Source organism: Nothobranchius furzeri, unplaced genomic scaffold, assembly GCF_043380555.1.
Source record: "Nothobranchius furzeri strain GRZ-AD unplaced genomic scaffold, NfurGRZ-RIMD1 Scf020, whole genome shotgun sequence".
Taxonomy (NCBI): domain Eukaryota; kingdom Metazoa; phylum Chordata; class Actinopteri; order Cyprinodontiformes; family Nothobranchiidae; genus Nothobranchius; species Nothobranchius furzeri.
This window is the reverse complement of record NW_027223037.1, coordinates 2,471,241-2,492,928: the sequence shown is the minus strand read 5'-3', so window position 1 is coordinate 2,492,928 and position 21,688 is coordinate 2,471,241.

Below are 21,688 nucleotides of genomic sequence, written 5' to 3'. Positions count from 1 at the left end.
ATTCCAGTTACACCTTTGTGGGCTTATAACTTGGCTTCTGAATTTCCTAGAGAGGTTAGGTTTGTTTTAGTGTTCTCCAATCAACAGCCCCTACAACCACAAAAAGGAATGGAGTCATTAGCACTTATGGTTTGTAAATGGCACCCAGTATTATGTTGCACGAAGCACAATTTCACATCATTCTGGGTTCATTTGTGTGAATACAAGGTCCAATCAGGCTGAAACGTTACAGGAAGGTAGAATCTATTGAGTTGTAAGTTATCTGAACGTTTCATGATGATAGCACTTTCCTAAGGGGGTCAAACCATGTCCCAAAGGTCACCGGATCTGGTGTCAATTTAAAGAAGTAGTCCAGTTACACATTTGTGGGCTTATAGCTTGGCTTCTGAATGTCCTAGAGAGATCAGGTTTGTTTTAATGTACTCCAATCAACAGCCCCTACAACCACAAAAAGGAATGGAGTCATTAGCACTTATGGTTTGTAAATGGCACCCAGAATTATGTTGCACGAAGCACAATTTCACATCATTCTGGGTCCATTTGTGTGAAAACAAGGTCCAATCAGGCTGAAACGCTACAAGAAGGTAGAATCTATTGAGTTGTAAGTGATCTGAACGTTTCATGATGATCGCACATTCCTATAGGGGGTCAAACCATGTCCCAAAGGTCACCGGGCCTGGTGTCGCTTTAAAGAAGTAGTCCAGTTACACCTTTGAGGGCTTATAACTTGGCTTCTGAATGTCCTAGAGAGATCAGGTTTGTTTTAGTGTACTCCAATCAACAGCCCCTACAACCTCAAAAAGGAATGGAGTCATTAGTACTTATGGTTTTTAAATGGCACCCAGAATTATGTTGCACGAAGCACAATTTCACATCATTCTGGGTCCATTTGTGTGAAAACAAGGTCCAATCAGGCTGAAACGTTACAGGAAGGTAGAAACTATTGAGTTGTAAGTCATCTGAACGTTTCATGATGATCGCACATTCCTAAGGGGGTCAAACCATGTCCCAAAGGTCACCGGATCTGGTGTCAATTTAAAGAAGTAGTCCAGTTACACATTTGTGGGCTTATAACTTGGCTTCTGAATGTCCTGGAGAGATCAGGTTTGTTTTAGTGTACTCCAATCAACAGCCCCTACAACCACAAAAAGGAATGGAGTCATTAGCACTTAAGGTTTGTAAATGGCACCCAGAATTATGTTGCACGAAGCACAATTTCACATCATTCTTGGTCCATTTGTGTGAAAACAAGGTCCAATCAGGCTGAAACGCTACAAGAAGGTAGAATCTATTGAGTTGTAAGTGATCTGAACGTTTCAAGATGATCGCACATTCCTATAGGGGGTAAAACCATGTCCCAAAGGTCACCGGGCCTGGTGTCTCTTTAAAGAAGTAGTCCAGTTACACCTTTGTGGGCTTATAACTTGGCTTCTGAATGTCCTAGAGAGGTTAGGTTTTTTTTGTGTTCTCCAATCAACAGCCCCTACAACCACAAAAAGGAATGGAGTCATTAGCATTTATGGTTTGTAAATGGCACCCAGAATTATGTTGCACGAAGCACAATTTCACATCATTCTGGGTTCATTTGTGTGAAAACAAGGTCCAATCAGGCTGAAACGTTACAGGAAGGTAGAATCTATTGAGTTGTAAGTGATCTGAACGTTTCATGATGATAGCCCTTTCCTAAGGGGGTCAAACCATGTCCCAAAGGTCACCGGATCTGGTGTCAATTTAAAGAAGTAGTCCAGTTACACATTTGTGGGCTTATAACTTGGCTTCTAAATGTCCTAGAGAGATCAGGTTTGTTTTAATCTGCTCCAATCAACAGCCCCTACAACCATAAAAATGAATGGAGTCATTAGCACTTATGGTTTGTAAATGGCACCCAGAATTATATTGCACGAAGCACAATTTCACATCATTCTGGGTCCATTTGTGTGAAAACAAGGTCCAATCAGGCTGAAACGCTACAAGAAGGTAGAATCTATTGAGTTGTAAGTGATCTGAACGTTTCATGATGATAGAACTTTCCTAAGGGAGTCAAACCATGTCCCAAAGGTCACCGGATCTGGTGTCAATTTAAAGAAGTAGTCCAGTTACACCTTTGTGGGCTTATAACTTGGCTTCTGAATATCCTAGAGAGATCAGGTTTGTTTTAGTGTACTCCAATCAACAGCCCCTACAACCTCAAAAAGGAATGGAGTCATTAGCACTTATGGTTTGTAAATGGCACCCAGAATTATGTTGCACGAAGCACAATTTCACATCATTCTGGGTTCATTTGGGTGAAAACAAGGTCCAATCAGGCTGAAACGTTACAGGAAGGTAGAATCTATTGAGTTGTAAGGGATCTGAACGTTTCATGATGATAGCACTTTCCTAAGGGAGTCAAACCATGTCCCAAAGGTCACCAGATCTGGTGTCAATTTAAAGAAGTTGTCCAGTTACACATTTGTGGGCTTATAACTTGGCTTCTGAATGTCCTAGAGAGATCAGGTTTGTTTTAATGTACTCCAAACAACAGCCCCTACAACCACAAAAAGGAATGGAGTCATTAGCACTTATGGTTTGTAAATGGCAACCAGAATTATGTTGCACGAAGCACAATTTCACATCATTCTGGGTTCATTTGTGTGAAAACAAGGTCCAATCAGGCTGAAACGTTACAGGAAGGTAGAATCTATTGAGTTGTAAGTGATCTGAACGTTTCATGATGATAGCACTTTCCTAAGGGGGTCAAACCATGTCCCAATGGTCACCGGATCTGGTGTCAATTTAAAGAAGTAGTCCAGTTACACAATTGTGGGCTTATAACTTGGCTTCTAAATGTCCTAGAGAGATCAGGTTTGTTTTAATGTGCTCCAATCAACAGCCCCTACAACCACAAAAATGAATGGAGTCATTAGCACTTATGGTTTGTAAATGGCACCCAGAATTATGTTGCACGAAGCACAATTTCACATCATTCTGGGTCCATTTGTGTGAAAACAAGGTCCAATCAGGCTGAAACGCTACAAGAAGGTAGAATCTATTGAGTTGTAAGTGATCTGAACGTTTCATGATGATAGCACTTTCCTAAGGGAGTCAAACCATGTCCCAAAGGTCACCGGATCTGGTGTCAATTTAAAGAAGTAGTCCAGTTACACCTTTGTGGGCTTATAACTTGGCTTCTGAATATCCTAGAGAGATCAGGTTTGTTTTAGTGTACTCCAATCAACAGCCCCTACAACCTCAAAAAGGAATGGAGTCATTAGCACTTATGGTTTGTAAATGGCACCCAGAATTATGTTGCACGAAGCACAATTTCACATCATTCTGGGTTCATTTGGGTGAAAACAAGGTCCAATCAGGCTGAAACGTTACAGGAAGGTAGAATCTATTGAGTTGTAAGGGATCTGAACGTTTCATGATGATAGCACTTTCCTAAGGGAGTCAAACCATGTCCCAAAGGTCACCAGATCTGGTGTCAATTTAAAGAAGTAGTCCAGTTACACATTTGTGGGCTTATAACTTGGCTTCTGAATGTCCTAGAGAGATCAGGTTTGTTTTAATGCACTCCAAACAACAGCCCCTACAACCACAAAAAGGAATGGAGTCATTAGCACTTATGGTTTGTAAATGGCACCCAGAATTATGTTGCACGAAGCACAATTTCACATCATTCTGGGTTCATTTGGGTGAAAACAAGGTCCAATCAGGCTGAAACGTTACAGGAAGGTAGAATCTATTGAGTTGTAATGGATCTGAACGTTTCATGATGATAGCACTTTCCTAAGGGAGTCAAACCATGTCCCAAAGGTCACCAGATCTGGTGTCAATTTAAAGAAGTAGTCCAGTTACACATTTGTGGGCTTATAACTTGGCTTCTGAATGTCCTAGAGAGATCAGGTTTGTTTTAATGTACTCCAAACAACAGCCCCTACAACCACAAAAAGGAATGGAGTCATTAGCACTTATGGTTTGTAAATGGCACCCAGAATTATGTTGCACGAAGCACAATTTCACATCATTCTGGGTCCATTTGTGTGAAAACAAGGTCCAATCAGGCTGAAACACTCCAAGAAGGTAGAATCTATTGAGTTGTAAGTGATCTGAACGTTTCATGATGATAGCACTTTCCTAAGGGAGTCAAACCATGTCCCAAAGGTCACCGGATCTGGTGTCAATTTAAAGAAGTAGTCCAGTTACACATTTGTGGGCTTATATCTTGGCTTCTGAATGTCCTAGAGAGATCAGGTTTGTTTTAGTGTACTCCAATCAACATCCCCTACAACCTCAAAAAGGAATGGAGTCATTAGCACTTATGGTTTTTAAATGGTACCCAGAATTATGCTGCACTAAGCACAATTTCACATCATTCTGGGTTCATTTGTGTGAAAACAAGGTCCAATCAGGCTGAAACGTTACAGGAAGGTAGAATCTATTGAGTTGTAAGTGATCTGAACGTTTCATGATGATCGCACATTCCTATAGGGGGTCAAACCATGTCCCTAAGGTCACCGGGCCTGGTGTCACTTTAAAGAAGTAGTCCAGTTACACCTTTGAGGGCTTATAACTTGGCTTCTGAATGTCCTAGAGAGATCAGGTTTGTTTTAAAGTGCTCCAATCAACAGCCCCTACAACCACAAAAAGGAATGGAGTCATTAGCACTTAAGGTTTGTAAATGGCACCCAGAATTCTGTTGCACGAAGCACAATTTCACATCATTCTGGGTCCATTTGTGTGAAAACAAGGTCCAATCAGGCTGAAACGCTACAAGAAGGTAGAACCTATTGAGTTGTAAGTGATCTGAACGTTTCAAGATGATCGCACATTCCTATAGGGGGTAAAACCATGTCCCAAAGGTCACCGGGCCTGGTGTCTCTTTAAAGAAGTAGTCCAGTTACACCTTTGTGGGCTTATAACTTGGCTTCTGGATGTCCTAGAGAGGTTAGGTTTGTTTTAGTGTACTCCAATCAACAGCCCCTACAACCACAAAAAGGAATGGAGTCATTAGCACTTATGGTTTGTAAATGGCACCCAGAATTATGTTGCACGAAGCACAATTTCACATCATTCTGGGTTTATTTGTGTGAAAACAAGGTCCAATCAGGCTGAAACGTTACAGGAAGGTAGACTCTATTGAGTTGTAAGTGATCTGAACGTTTAATGATGATAGCACTTTCCTAAGGGGGTCAAACCATGTCCCAAAGGTCACCGGATCTGGTGTCAATTTAAAGAAGTAGTCCAGTTACACATTTGTGGGCTTATAACTTGGCTTCTGAATGTCCTAAAGAGATCAGAATTGTTTTAGTGTACTCCAATCAACAGCCCCTACAACCACAAAAAGGAATGGAGTCATTAGCACTTATGGTTTGTAAATGGCACCCAGAATTATGTTGCACGAAGCACAATTTCACATCATTCTGGGTCCATTTGTGTGAAAACAAGGTCCACTCAGGCTGAAACGCTACAGGAAGGTAGAATCTATTGAGTTGTAAGTGATCTGAACGTTTCATGATGATAGCACTTTCCTAAGGGGGTCAAACCATGTCCCAAAGGTCACCGGATCCGGTGTCAATTTAAAGAAGTAGTCCAGTTACACATTTCTGGGCTTATAACTTGGCTTCTGAATGTCCTAAAGAGATCAGGTTTGTTTTAGTGTACTCCAATCAACAGCCCCTATAACCACAAAGAGGAATCGCGTCATTAGCACTTATGGTTTGTAAATGGCACCCAGAATTATGTTGCACGAAGCACAATTTCACATCATTCTGGGTCCATTTGTGTGAAAACAAGGTCCAATCAGGCTGAAACGCTACAAGAAGGTAGAATCTATTGAGTTGTAAGTGATCTGAACGATTCAAGATGATCGCACATTCCTATAGGGGGTAAAACCATGTCCCAAAGGTCACCGGGCCTGGTGTCACTTTAAAGAAGTAGTCCAGTTACACCTTTGTGGGCTTATAACTTGGCTTCTGAATTTCCTAGAGAGGTTAGGTTTGTTTTAGTGTTCTCCAATCAACAGCCCCTACAACCACAAAAAGGAATGGAGTCATTAGCACTTATGGTTTGTAAATGGCACCCAGAATTATGTTGCACGAAGCACAATTTCACATCATTCTGGGTTTATTTGTGTGAAAACAAGGTCCAATCAGGCTGAAACGTTACAGGAAGGTAGAATCTATTGAGTTGTAAGTGATCTGAACGTTTCGTGATGATAGCACTTTCCTAAGGGGGTCAAACCATGTCCCAAAGGTCACCGGATCTGGTGTCAATTTAAAGAAGTAGTCCAGTTACACATTTGTGGGCTTATAACTTGGCTTCTGAATGTCCTAAAGAGATCAGGTTTGTTTTAGTGTACTCCAATCAACAGCCCCTACAACCACAAAAAGGAATGGAGTCATTAGCACTTATGGTTTGTAAATGGCACCCAGAATTATGTTGCACGAAGCACAATTTCACATCATTCTGGGTCCATTTGTGTGAAAACAAGGTCCACTCAGGCTGAAACGCTACAGGAAGGTAGAATCTATTGAGTTGTAAGTGATCTGAACGTTTCATGATGATAGCACTTTCCTAAGGGGGTCAAACCATGTCCCAAAGGTCACCGGATCCGGTGTCAATTTAAAGAAGTAGTCCAGTTACACATTTGTGGGCTTATAACTTGGCTTCTGAATGTCCTAAAGAGATCAGGTTTGTTTTAGTGTACTCCAATCAACAGCCCCTACAACCACAAAGAGGAATCGCGTCATTAGAACTTATGGTTTGTAAATGGCACCCAGAATTATGTTGCACGAAGCACAATTTCACATCATTCTGGGTCCATTTGTGTGAAAACAAGGTCCAATCAGGCTGAAACGCTACAAGAAGGTAGAATCTATTGAGTTGTAAGTGATCTGAACGATTCAAGATGATCGCACATTCCTATTGGGGGTAAAACCATGTCCCAAAGGTCACCGGGCCTGGTGTCACTTTAAAGAAGTAGTCCAGTTACACCTTTGTGGGCTTATAACTTGGCTTCTGAATTTCCTAGAGAGGTTAGGTTTGTTTTAGTGTTCTCCAATCAACAGCCCCTACAACCACAAAAAGGAATGGAGTCATTAGCACTTATGGTTTGTAAATGGCACCCAGTATTATGTTGCACGAAGCACAATTTCACATCATTCTGGGTTCATTTGTGTGAAAACAAGGTCCAATCAGGCTGAAACGCTACAAGAAGGTAGAATCTATTGAGTTGTAAGTGATCTGAACGTTTCATGATGATCGCACATTCCTATAGGGGGTCAAACCATGTCCCAAAGGTCACCGGGCCTGGTGTCACTTTAAAGAAGTAGTCCAGTTACACCTTTGAGGGCTTATAACTTGGCTTCTGAATGTCCTAGAGAGATCAGGTTTGTTTTAGTGTACTCCAATCAACAGCCCCTACAACCTCAAAAAGGAATGGAGTCATTAGTACTTATGGTTTTTAAATGGCACCCAGAATTATGTTGCACGAAGCACAATTTCACATCATTCTGGGTCCATTTGTGTGAAAACAAGGTCCAATCAGGCTGAAACGTTACAGGAAGGTAGAAACTATTGAGTTGTAAGTCATCTGAACGTTTCATGATGATCGCACATTCCTAAGGGGGTCAAACCATGTCCCAAAGGTCACCGGATCTGGTGTCAATTTAAAGAAGTAGTCCAGTTACACATTTGTGGGCTTATAACTTGGCTTCTGAATGTCCTAGAGAGATCAGGTTTGTTTTAGTGTACTCCAATAAACAGCCCCTACAGCCACAAAAAGGAATGGAGTCATTAGCACTTAAGGTTTGTAAATGGCACCCAGAATTATGTTGCACGAAGCACAATTTCACATCATTCTGGGTCCATTTGTGTGAAAACAAGGTCCAATCAGGCTGAAACGCAACAAGAAGGTAGAATCTATTGAGTTGTAAGTGATATGAACGTTTCAAGATGATCGCACATTCCTATAGGGGGTAAAACCATGTCCCAAAGGTCACCGGGCCTGGTGTCACTTTAAAGAAGTAGTCCAGTTACACCTTTGTGGGCTTATAACTTGGCTTCTGAATGTCCTAGAGAGGTTAGGTTTTTTTTTAGTGTTCTCCAATCAACAGCCCCTACAACCACAAAAAGGAATGGAGTCAATAGCATTTATGGTTTGTAAATGGCACCCAGAATTATGTTGCACGAAGCACAATTTCACATCATTCTGGGTTCATTTGTGTGAAAACAAGGTCCAATCAGGCTGAAACGTTACAGGAAGGTAGAATCTATTGAGTTGTAAGTGATCTGAACGTTTCATGATGATAGCACTTTCCTAAGGGGGTCAAACCATGTCTCAAATGTCACCGGATCTGGTGTCAATTTAAAGAAGTAGTCCAGTTACACATTTGTGGGCTTATAACTTGGCTTCTGAATGTCCTAGAGAGATCAGGTTTGTTTTAATGTACTCCAATCAACAGCCCCTACAACCACAAAAAGGAATGGAGTCATTAGCACTTATGGTTTGTAAATGACACCCAGAATTATGTTGCACGAAGCACAATTTGACATCATTCTGGGTCCATTTGTGTGAAAACAAGGTCCAATCAGGCTGAAACGCTACAAGAAGGTAGAATCTATTGAGTTGTAAGTGATCTGAACGTTTCATGATGATCGCACTTTCCTAAGGGAGTCAAACCATGTCCCAAAGGTCACCGGATCTGGTGTCAATTTAAAGAAGTAGTCCAGTTACACATTTGTGGGCTTATATCTTGGCTTCTGAATGTCCTAGAGAGATCAGGTTTGTTTTAGTGTACTCCAATCAACATCCCCTACAACCTCAAAAAGGAATGGAGTCATTAGCACTTATGGTTTTTAAATGGCACCCAGAATTATGCTGCACTAAGCACAATTTCACATCATTCTGGGTCCATTTGTGTGAAAACAAGGTCCAATCAGGCTGAAACGCTACAAGAAGGTAGAATCTATTGAGTTGTAAGTGATCTGAACGTTTCAAGATGATTGCACATTCCTATAGGGGGTAAAACCATGTCCCAAAGGTCACCGGGCCTGGTGTCACTTTAAAGAAGTAGTCCAGTTACACCTTTGTGGGCTTATAACTTGGCTTCTGAATGTCCTAGAGAGGTTAGGTTTGTTTTAGTGTACTCCAATCAACAGCCCCTACAACCACAAAAAGGAATGGAGTCATTAGCACTTATGGTTTGTAAATGGCACCCAGAAATATGTTGCAAGAAGCACAATTTCACATCATTCTGGGTTTATTTGTGTGAAAACAAGGTCCAATCAGGCTGAAACGTTACAGGAAGGTAGAATCTATTGAGTTGTAAGTGATCTGAACGTTTCATGATGATAGCACTTTCCTAAGGGGGTCAAACCATGTCCCAAAGGTCACCGGATCTGGTGTCAATTTAAAGAAGTAGTCCAGTTACACATTTGTGGGCTTATAACTTGGCTTCTGAATGTCCTAAAGAGATCAGGTTTGTTTTAGTGTACTCCAATCAACAGCCCCTACAACCACAAAAAGGAATGGAGTCATTAGCACTTATGGTTTGTAAATGGCACCCAGAATTATGTTGCACGAAGCACAATTTCACATCATTCTGGGTCCATTTGTGTGAAAACAAGGTCCACTCAGGCTGAAACGCTACAGGAAGGTAGAATCTATTGAGTTGTAAGTGATCTGAACGTTTCATGATGATAGCACTTTCCTAAGGGGGTCAAACCATGTCCCAAAGGTCACCGGATCCGGTGTCAATTTAAAGAAGTAGTCCAGTTACACATTTGTGGGCTTATAACTTGGCTTCTGAATGTCCTAGAGAGATCAGGTTTGTTTTAGTGTACTCCATTCAACAGCCCCTACAACCTCAAAAAGGAATGGAGTCATTAGTACTTATGGTTTTTAAATGGCACCCAGAATTATGTTGCACGAAGCACAATTTCACATCATTCTGGGTCCATTTGTGTGAAAACAAGGTCCAATCAGGCTGAAACGTTACAGGAAGGTAGAAACTATTGAGTTGTAAGTCATCTGAACGTTTCATGATGATTGCACATTCCTAAGGGGGTCAAACCATGTCCCAAAGGTCACCGGATCTGGTGTCAATTTAAAGAAGTAGTCCAGTTACACATTTGTGGGCTTATAACTTGGCTTCTGAATGTCCTAGAGAGATCAGGTTTGTTTTAGTGTACTCCAATCAACAGCCCCTACAACCACAAAAAGGAATGGAGTCATTAGCACTTAAGGTTTGTAAATGGCACCCAGAATTATGTTGCACGAAGCACAATTTCACATCATTCTGGGTCCATTTGTGTGAAAACAAGGTCCAATCAGGCTGAAACGCTACAAGAAGGTAGAATCTATTGAGTGTAAGTGATCTGAACGTTTCAAGATGATCGCACATTCCTATAGGGGGTAAAACCATGTCCCAAAGGTCACCGGGCCTGGTGTCACTTTAAAGAAGTAGTCCAGTTACACCTTTGTGGGCTTATAACTTGGCTTCTGAATGTCCTAGAGAGGTTAGGTTTTTTTTAGTGTTCTCCAATCAACAGCCCCTACAACCACAAAAAGGAATGGAGTCATTAGCATTTATGGTTTGTAAATGGCACCCAGAATTATGTTGCACGAAGCACAATTTCACATCATTCTGGGTTCATTTGTGTGAAAACAAGGTCCAATCAGGCTGAAACGTTACAGGAAGGTAGAATCTATTGAGTTGTAAGTGATCTGAACGTTTCATGATGATAGCACTTTCCTAAGGGGGTCAAACCATGTCTCAAAGGTCACCGGATCTGGTGTCAATTTAAAGAAGTAGTCCAGTTACACATTTGTGGGCTTATAACTTGGCATCTGAATGTCCTAGAGAGATCAGGTTTGTTTTAATGTACTCCAATCAACAGCCACTACAACCACAAAAAGGAATGGAGTCATTAGCACTTATGGTTTGTAAATGGCACCCAGAATTATGTTGCACGAAGCACAATTTGACATCATTCTGGGTCCATTTGTGTGAAAACAAGGTCCAATCAGGCTGAAACGCTACAAGAAGGTAGAATCTATTGAGTTGTAAGTGATCTGAACGTTTCATGATGATCGCACATTCCTATAGGGGGTCAAACCATGTCCCAAAGGTCACCGGGCCTGGTGTCACTTTAAAGAAGTAGTCCAGCTACACCTTTGAGGGCTTATAACTTGGCTTCTGAATGTCCTAGAGAGATCAGATCTGTTTTAGTGTACTCCAATCAACAGCCCCTACAACCTCAAAAAGGAATGGAGTCATTAGCACTTATGGTTTTTAAATGGCACCCAGAATTTTGTTGCACAAAGCACAATTTCACATCATTCTGGGTTCATTTGTGTGAAAACAAGGTCCAATCAGGCTGAACTGTTACAGGAAGGTAGAATCTATTGAGTTGTAAGTGATCTGAACGTTTCATGATGATAGCACTTTCCTAAGGGGGTCAAACCATGTCCCAAATGTCACCGGATCTGGTGTCAATTTAAAGAAGTGTCATGCCACCACTCCAGCCAGGCCCGGTTTCCCCAGCAACCACAACCAGCTCATCATCTACCTGATTCAAACCACCTGTCTCACATTTACTCATCAGCTCCACCTGCAACCACCTCTATATAACATCAGGAGAAACACCAAGCCAGTGCCAGATTTTTGAAAGCATTTGTTAGTAGATTATCCAGCATTCTAAAACCCTGCCTAAACCTCAAGTTCCTGACCTTGTTTCTGAACCTCGACCTTGCCACCTGCCTGCTCCCTGACTGGATTATCTCACAGTTTCTGATCTTCTGGACTCCTGACCTTGGATTTGTTACATGGACTCTGCCTCTGGATTTCCCCTCCTGACCAAGCCTTCTGCTACTGCCCTTCCTACAGACTGGTAACACTCCCCTGTGTGTTCTCAAATAAAAACTTTAAAGCGTCTTACTGTGTCTGGTGCTTTCACGGGTCCTCCAGCCCTGGTTGTTACAGAAAAATCTGGCCACCATGGACCCAGCACCGACACAGGAATGGCAGCTCGGTGTGGAACGCTCCATTTCTGGTCTGGAAGACAAAGTAAACGAACTCCTGGATCTGCTCCGAACCGGTGACTCATCTCGTCATGTGACCGACGTCCCGATGGCTTCCGCATCCCCGGTCCAGTTCCGGGTCTCCCCTGTCCACGAACCTCGTCTTGTTCCACCGGAAGTTTTTAAAGGTGAGCCCAAACAATGCCGCCCCTTCCTCACCCAATGCGAGATTCACTTTGAACTACAGCCTTCATCATTTCCAACCGAACGCTCTCGCGTGGCTTATGTGATCTCGTTATTGTCGGACCAAGCCAAGGTTTGGGGCACCGCTGAATGGGCTAAGGACTCTCCTATCTGTTTTAATTACCGTGCTTTCTCGAATGAACTCATTCGGATTTTTAACCCTGTTTTACCAAGTAGGGAGGCCACCCGAGGATTATTGATTTTGGAACAAGGAACCCGGAGGGTTAACGACTATATCATCGACTTCCATGCTGTGGCTGCAGGGAGCGACTGGAATGAGGCAGCCCTCATGGACATGTTCTATCAGGGTCTCTCGGACCGGATCAAGGATGAATTGGCAACTCGAGAGTTTCCTAGAAGCCTGGAGGACCTCGAGAATCTCGCCACCCGCATCGACCTCCGACTGTTGGAGAGGCGGAGAGACAGGTCCAGGAGACCCATGCCACCTGTCAGTCCCCGCTCTGCGCCCATAGGTCCGGCAACTTCACCTGGAAACGCAACTGTGAGTAACTACAACACACCACAGTCCTCCCATGATGAACCCATGCAAATCGGGAAGACCAAGCTCACAGAAAAAGAGAGATCTAGACGTCGGTTACTCAACCTGTGTTTTTATTGTGGGGGCTCAGATCACAGCGTACGTAACTGCACGTTAAAAGGGCATGCTCAATAGAGAAGGGGAGGGCTCTATTGGGTCGTTTGGTTCCAAAACCCCCCGTACGACCTTTTGCCTCTGCTACGTTTTTTTATGCCAAACAGGAGCACAGCTGTCCTGTGTTTATTGACTCTGGAGCTGACACAAACTTTATGGACATTTCTTTTGCTGAGTCTATTGGCCTGCCCCTGCACCCCATCGCCCGGACTCAAGAAGTGCAGGCTATTGATGGACACATCATTTACCAAGCCACCCATGAAACTGACCCAATCACCATGAGGCTTGGGGGGAACCATGTTGAAACCCTAAATTTCCTGGCCATCCCCTCTCCTAACATATCTGTCATCTTGGGAATCACCTGGTTGCGCACTCACAATCCACAGCTGGATTGGCGTAAGGGGGAGATTTTGGGATGGTCTGACCAGTGTATGTCCCAATGTTTGACTAATGCCTCTCCTAGTCTCCTACGTACACCTGACTCATCGGAAACCTACCCGGACCTCTCAAAAGTCCCTATTGAGTACCATAACCTCAAGGAGGCTTTTAACAAGCATCGTGCTACCAGGTTACCTCCTCATCGCCTCTATGATTGTGCCATTGATTTATTGCCTGGAACTTCACCCCCTAGAGGGCGTCTGTTTTCCCTTTCTCTTACAGAGCAAGAAGCCATGAGGAAATACATCCACGAGTCCCTACAATCAGGAATCATCCGCCCCTCCTCTTCTCCGGCTGGTGCTGGATTTTTCTTCGTGGGGAAGAAGGATGGTTCTTTACGACCCTGTATCGACTACAGAGGACTTAACAACATTACGGTAAAGAACCGCTATCCTCTCCCTCTTATCAACTCTGCTTTCGACTCCCTTCGAGGTTCCCAGGTTTTTACCAAGCTTGATTTGTGCAACGCTTACCATCTGGTGCGCATTCGAGAAGGGGATGAGTGGAAGACTGCTTTTAACACCCCAAATGGACATTATGAATACCTTGTCATGCCCTTTGGCCTCACCAACGCCCCTGCTGTTTTCCAGGCCCTCGTCAATGATGTTTTACGTGATATGGTGGGGAGGTTTGTGTTTGTTTACCTAGATGATGTCCTTGTGTTCTCTCCCGATCTGGACACCCACAGAAGACACGTCAGAGCAGTCATTCTCAGGTTGCTGCAAAACAACCTCTTTATAAAAGCAGAAAAATGTGAGTTTCACAAGGCCTCCATGTCCTTCCTGGGATTCATACTCTCCCCCAATCAGATCTCCATGGACCCCACCAAGGTGACCGCTGTGGTTGACTGGCCCCCTCCGACAGACAGAAAGCAGCTCCAACGCTTCCTGGGGTTTGCTAATTTCTACCGGCGGTTCATCAAAGGTTACAGCAGGATCGCTGCACCTCTCCATGCCCTCACCTCTAACAAGGTCAGTTATGTGTGGACTGATTATGCTAACCGGGCATTTCTCAAACTCAAAGAACTGTTTACAACCGCTCCAGTTCTCCACTCCCCGGATCCTGCACGCCAGTTCATTGTAGAGGTGGATGCCTCAGCTGTTGGTGTAGGCGCCGTTTTGAGCCAGCGCAGCTCTGATAACAAGGTTCACCCATGTGCTTTCTTTTCTAAGACCCTATCTCCAGCTGAATGAAACTACGACGTGGGTGACCGGGAACTGTTGGCGGTTAAGCTCGCCCTGGAGGAGTGGAGGCATTGGCTTGAGGGGGCTATCACACCTTTTCTGGTCTGGACTGACCATTAAAACCTGGAGTATCTACAGACAGCCAAGCGTCTCAACCCCCGTCAAGCCAGGTGGGCCTTGTTTTTTAGCCGTTTCAACTTCCACTTGTCTTACAGACCTGGCACCAAGAATACCAAGCCAGATGCTCTATCTCGGATCATGGAACACCAGGTACCTGAACCCAACGCCTCCACGGACTCTACAGTCCTCCCCAAGGGGGTCCTGCTGGGCGTCTCCCGCCTAGCTCTGGAGAACAAACTCAAGGAGACAGAACATCTCTACCCAGCACCTCCTCAGTGCCCGCCTGGTCGGATCTACGTTCCTGACCACCTACGGACAGAGGTATTGTTATTCTGTCACAGTTCTCGCCTTTTTTGTCACCCAGGCATTACCAGGACTATAAACGTGGTCAGAAGCAGATTCTGGTGGCCGGCGTTGGCCAAGGACTCCCGGGAGTTTGTCAGGGCCTGCCCCGACTGTGCCAAAGCAAAGGCCTCTCGTAGACCCCCTGCCGGTCTTCTACGACCTTTGCCCGTCCCACACCGGCCCTGGTCTCATCTGAGCATGGATTTCGTCACAGGCTTACCTCCATCTAACTCCTTTAGAGTTATCCTCACAGTCGTGGACCGTTTTTCCAAGATGGTCCATCTGGTCCCCCTCAAGAAACTCCCCATCGCATCTGACATGGCTGATATCTTGGCACGTGAGGTCTTCCGCCTCCATGGTCTTCCACAAGACATCGTCTCGGACAGAGGACCCCAGTTCGTGTCCAGGTTCTGGAAAGCTTTTTGTGCCCGGTTGGGGATTCAGGTGAGCCTCTCCTCTGGGTTTCATCCACAGACCGACGGACAGACGGAGAGACACAACCAAGAAATGGAAACCAAGCTACGCCTCTTGTGCCAGGACGATGCCACAACCTGGTCCCAGAACCTGCCTTGGGTGGAACACGCTATGAACTCTCTACCCACTACTGCGACAGGTGTGTCTCCCTTTTTCACTGTTTTTGGTTATCAACCCCCTGTGTTTTCCATTCAAGAGACCCTGGCCCACGTCCCCTCTGCCTATGCCGCCGCCCTCAGATGTCGCCGTGCCTGGTGGTCCGCTAGGCGCCGTCTCCTCCAAGCCTCTGCAGTATATGCCCGCTCGGCCAACAGGCGGCGCATTCCGGCTCCCGCATATAGGGTGGGTCAGAAGGTCTGGCTGTCGACGGCCGATATCCCGCTCAGGGTGGACTGCAGAAAGTTGGCTCCCCGTTTCATTGGTCCCTTCCCCATTTCCAAGGTCATCAACCCTGCTGCTGTTCGCCTCCGCCTTCCCAGGGCCCTTAGGGTCCACCCCTCTTTCCATGTGTCAAAGGTGAAACCTGTGGTGTCCTCGTCTCTCGTGCCGTCCTCCGGGCCCCCTCCGCCCGCCCGGCTCCTTCCTGGTGGTCCGGTCTGGGCTGTGCGGCGGGTCCTCCGTTCCCGGCGCCGGGGCCGTGGGCTTCAATACCTGGTGGACTGGGCTGGTTTTGGTCCTGAGGAGCGGTCCTGGGTTCCCGCTCGCCGCTTCGTCGACCTCTCTCTCCTCCGGGACTCCCGCCGCTCCCGTCCTGGCCGGCTGGGTGGGCCGTCCGGTGCCGGCCCTTGTGGGGGGGATTCTGTCATGCCACCACTCCAGCCAGGCCCGGTTTCCCCAGCAACCACAACCAGCTCATCATCTACCTGATTCAAACCACCTGTCTCACATTTACTCATCAGCTCCACCTGCAACCACCTCTATATAACATCAGGAGAAACACCAAGCCAGTGCCAGATTTTTGAAAGCATTTGTTAGTAGATTATCCAGCATTCTAAAACCCTGCCTAAACCTCAAGTTCCTGACCTTGTTTCTGAACCTCGACCTTGCCACCTGCCTGCTCCCTGACTGGATTATCTCACAGTTTCTGATCTTCTGGACTCCTGACCTTGGATTTGTTACATGGACTCTGCCTCTGGATTTCCCCTCCTGACCAAGCCTTCTGCTACTGCCCTTCCTACAGACTGGTAACACTCCCCTGTGTGTTCTCAAATAAAAACTTTAAAGCGTCTTACTGTGTCTGGTGCTTTCACGGGTCCTCCAGCCCTGGTTGTTACAAGAAGTAGTCCAGTTACACCTTTGAGGGCTTATAACTTGGCTTCTGAATGTCCTAGAGAGATCAGGTTTGTTTTAGTGTACTCCAATCAACAGCCCCTACAACCTCAAAAAGGAATGGAGTCATTAGCACTTATGGTTTTTAAATGGCACCCAGAATTATGTTGCATGAAGCACAATTTCACATCATTCTGGGTTCATTTGTGTGAAAACAAGGTCCAATCAGGCTGAAACGTTACAGGAAGGTAGAATCTATTGAGTTGTAAGTGATCTGAACGTTTCATGATGATAGCACTTTCCTAAGGGGGTCAAACCATGTCCCAAAGGTCACCGGATCTGGTGTCAATTTAAAGAAGTAGTCCAGTTACACATTTGTGGGCTTATAACTTGGCTTCTGAATGTCCTAAAGAGATCAGGTTTGTTTTAGTGTACTCCAATCAACAGCCCCTACAACCACAAAAAGGAATGGAGTCATTAGCACTTATGGTTTGTAAATGGCACCCAGAATTATGTTGCACGAAGCACAATTTCACTTCATTCTGGGTCCATTTGTGTGAAAACAAGGTTTAATCAGGCTGAAACGTTACAGGAAGGTAGAATCTATTGAGTTGTAAGTGATCTGAACGTTTCATGATGATCGCACATTCCTAAGGGGGTCAAACCATGTCCCAAAGGTCACCGGATCTGGTGTCAATTTAAAGAAGTAGTCCAGTTACACATTTGTGGGCTTATAACTTGGCTTCTGAATGTCCTAAAGAGATCAGGTTTGTTTTAGTGTACTCCAATCAACAGCCCCTACAACCACAAAAAGGAATCGAGTCATTAGCACTTATGGTTTGTAAATGGCACCCAGAATTATGTTGCACGAAGCACAATTTCACATCATTCTGGGTCCATTTGTGTGAAAACAAGGTCCAATCAGGCTGAAACGCTACAAGAAGGTAGAATCTATTGAGTTGTAAGTGATCTGAACGTTTCAAGATGATCGCACATTCCTATAGGGGGTAAAACCATGTCCCAAAGGTCACCGGGCCTGGTGTCACTTTAAAGAAGTAGTCCAGTTACACCTTTGTGGGCTTATAACTTGGCTTCTGAATTTCCTAGAGAGGTTAGGTTTGTTTTAGTGTTCTCCAATCAACAGCCCCTACGACCTCAAAAAGGAATGGAGTCATTAGCACTTATGGTTTTTAAATGGCACCCAGAATTATGTTGCACGAAGCACAATTTCACATCATTCTGGGTTAATTTGTGTGAAAACAAGGTCCAATCAGGCTGAAACGTTACAGGAAGGTAGAATCTATTGAGTTGTAAGTCATCTGAACGTTTCATGATGATCGCACATTCCTAAGGGGGTCAAACCATGTCCCAAAGGTCACCGGATCTGGTGTCAATTTAAAGAAGTAGTCCAGTTACACCTTTGTGGGCTTATAACTTGGCTTCTGAATGTCCTAGAGAGATCAGGTTTGTTTTAGTGTACTCCAATCAACAGCCCCTACAACCTCAAAAAGGAATGGAGTCATTAGTACTTATGGTTTTTAAATGGCACCCAGAATTATGTTGCACGAAGCACAATTTCACATCATTCTGGGTCCATTTGTGTGAAAACAAGGTCCAATCAGGCTGAAACGCTACAAGAAGGTAGAATCTATTGAGTTGTAAGTGATCTGAACGTTTCAAGATGATCGCACATTCCTATATGGGGTAAAACCATGTCCCAAAGGTCACCGGGCCTGGTGTCACTTTAAAGAAGGATTCCAGTTACACCTTTGTGGGCTTATAACTTGGCTTCTGAATTTCCTAGAGAGGTTAGGTTTGTTTTAGTGTTCTCCAATCAACAGCCCCTACAACCACAAAAAGGAATGGAGTCATTAGCACTTATGGTTTGTAAATGGCACCCAGTATTATGTTGCACGAAGCACAATTTCACATCATTCTGGGTTCATTTGTGTGAATACAAGGTCCAATCAGGCTGAAACGTTACAGGAAGGTAGAATCTATTGAGTTGTAAGTTATCTGAACGTTTCATGATGATAGCACTTTCCTAAGGGGGTCAAACCATGTCCCAAAGGTCACCGGATCTGGTGTCAATTTAAAGAAGTAGTCCAGTTACACATTTGTGGGCTTATAGCTTGGCTTCTGAATGTCCTAGAGAGATCAGGTTTGTTTTAATGTACTCCAATCAACAGCCCCTACAACCACAAAAAGGAATGGAGTCATTAGCACTTATGGTTTGTAAATGGCACCCAGAATTATGTTGCACGAAGCACAATTTCACATCATTCTGGGTCCATTTGTGTGAAAACAAGGTCCAATCAGGCTGAAACGCTACAAGAAGGTAGAATCTATTGAGTTGTAAGTGATCTGAACGTTTCATGATGATCGCACATTCCTATAGGGGGTCAAACCATGTCCCAAAGGTCACCGGGCCTGGTGTCGCTTTAAAGAAGTAGTCCAGTTACACCTTTGAGGGCTTATAACTTGGCTTCTGAATGTCCTAGAGAGATCAGGTTTGTTTTAGTGTACTCCAATCAACAGCCCCTACAACCTCAAAAAGGAATGGAGTCATTAGTACTTATGGTTTTTAAATGGCACCCAGAATTATGTTGCACGAAGCACAATTTCACATCATTCTGGGTCCATTTGTGTGAAAACAAGGTCCAATCAGGCTGAAACGTTACAGGAAGGTAGAAACTATTGAGTTGTAAGTCATCTGAACGTTTCATGATGATCGCACATTCCTAAGGGGGTCAAACCATGTCCCAAAGGTCACCGGATCTGGTGTCAATTTAAAGAAGTAGTCCAGTTACACATTTGTGGGCTTATAACTTGGCTTCTGAATGTCCTGGAGAGATCAGGTTTGTTTTAGTGTACTCCAATCAACAGCCCCTACAACCACAAAAAGGAATGGAGTCATTAGCACTTAAGGTTTGTAAATGGCACCCAGAATTATGTTGCACGAAGCACAATTTCACATCATTCTTGGTCCATTTGTGTGAAAACAAGGTCCAATCAGGCTGAAACGCTACAAGAAGGTAGAATCTATTGAGTTGTAAGTGATCTGAACGTTTCAAGATGATCGCACATTCCTATAGGGGGTAAAACCATGTCCCAAAGGTCACCGGGCCTGGTGTCACTTTAAAGAAGTAGTCCAGTTACACCTTTGTGGGCTTATAACTTGGCTTCTGAATGTCCTAGAGAGGTTAGGTTTTTTTTTTGTGTTCTCCAATCAACAGCCCCTACAACCACAAAAAGGAATGGAGTCATTAGCATTTATGGTTTGTAAATGGCACCCAGAATTATGTTGCACGAAGCACAATTTCACATCATTCTGGGTTCATTTGTGTGAAAACAAGGTCCAATCAGGCTGAAACGTTACAGGAAGGTAGAATCTATTGAGTTGTAAGTGATCTGAACGTTTCATGATGATAGCCCTTTCCTAAGGGGGTCAAACCATGTCCCAAAGGTCACCGGATCTGGTGTCAATTTAAAGAAGTAGTCCAGTTACACATTTGTGGGCTTATAACTTGGCTTCTAAATGTCCTAGAGAGATCAGGTTTGTTTTAGTGTACTCCAATCAACAGCCCCTACAACCACAAAAAGGAATCGAGTCATTAGCACTTATGGTTTGTAAATGGCACCCAGAATTATGTTGCACGAAGCACAATTTCACATCATTCTGGGTCCATTTGTGTGAAAACAAGGTCCAATCAGGCTGAAACGCTACAAGAAGGTAGAATCTATTGAGTTGTAAGTGATCTGAACGTTTCAAGATGATCGCACATTCCTATAGGGGGTAAAACCATGTCCCAAAGGTCACCGGGCCTGGTGTCACTTTAAAGAAGTAGTCCAGTTACACCTTTGTGGGCTTATAACTTGGCTTCTGAATTTCCTAGAGAGGTTAGGTTTGTTTTAGTGTTCTCCAATCAACAGCCCCTACGACCTCAAAAAGGAATGGAGTCATTAGCACTTATGGTTTTTAAATGGCACCCAGAATTATGTTGCACGAAGCACAATTTCACATCATTCTGGGTCCATTTGTGTGAAAACAAGGTCCAATCAGGCTGAAACGTTACAGGAAGGTAGAATCTATTGAGTTGTAAGTCATCTGAACGTTTAATGATGATCGCACATTCCTAAGGGGGTCAAACCATGTCCCAAAGGTCACCGGATCTGGTGTCAATTTAAAGAAGTAGTCCAGTTACACCTTTGTGGGCTTATAACTTGGCTTCTGAATGTCCTAGAGAGATCAGGTTTGTTTTAGTGTACTCCAATCAAAAGCCCCTACAACCTCAAAAAGGAATGGAGTCATTAGTACTTATGGTTTTTAAATGGCACCCAGAATTATGTTGCACGAAGCACAATTTCACATCATTCTGGGTCCATTTGTGTGAAAACAAGGTCCAATCAGGCTGAAACGCTACAAGAAGGTAGAATCTATTGAGTTGTAAGTGATCTGAACGTTTCAAGATGATCGCACATTCCTATATGGGGTAAAACCATGTCCCAAAGGTCACCGGGCCTGGTGTCACTTTAAAGAAGGATTCCAGTTACACCTTTGTGGGCTTATAACTTGGCTTCTGAATTTCCTAGAGAGGTTAGGTTTGTTTTAGTGTTCTCCAATCAACAGCCCCTACAACCACAAAAAGGAATGGAGTCATTAGCACTTATGGTTTGTAAATGGCACCCAGTATTATGTTGCACGAAGCACAATTTCACATCATTCTGGGTTCATTTGTGTGAATACAAGGTCCAATCAGGCTGAAACGTTACAGGAAGGTAGAATCTATTGAGTTGTAAGTTATCTGAGCGTTTCATGATGATAGCACTTTCCTAAGGGGGTCAAACCATGTCCCAAAGGTCACCGGATCTGGTGTCAATTTAAAGAAGTAGTCCAGTTACACATTTGTGGGCTTATAGCTTGGCTTCTGAATGTCCTAGAGAGATCAGGTTTGT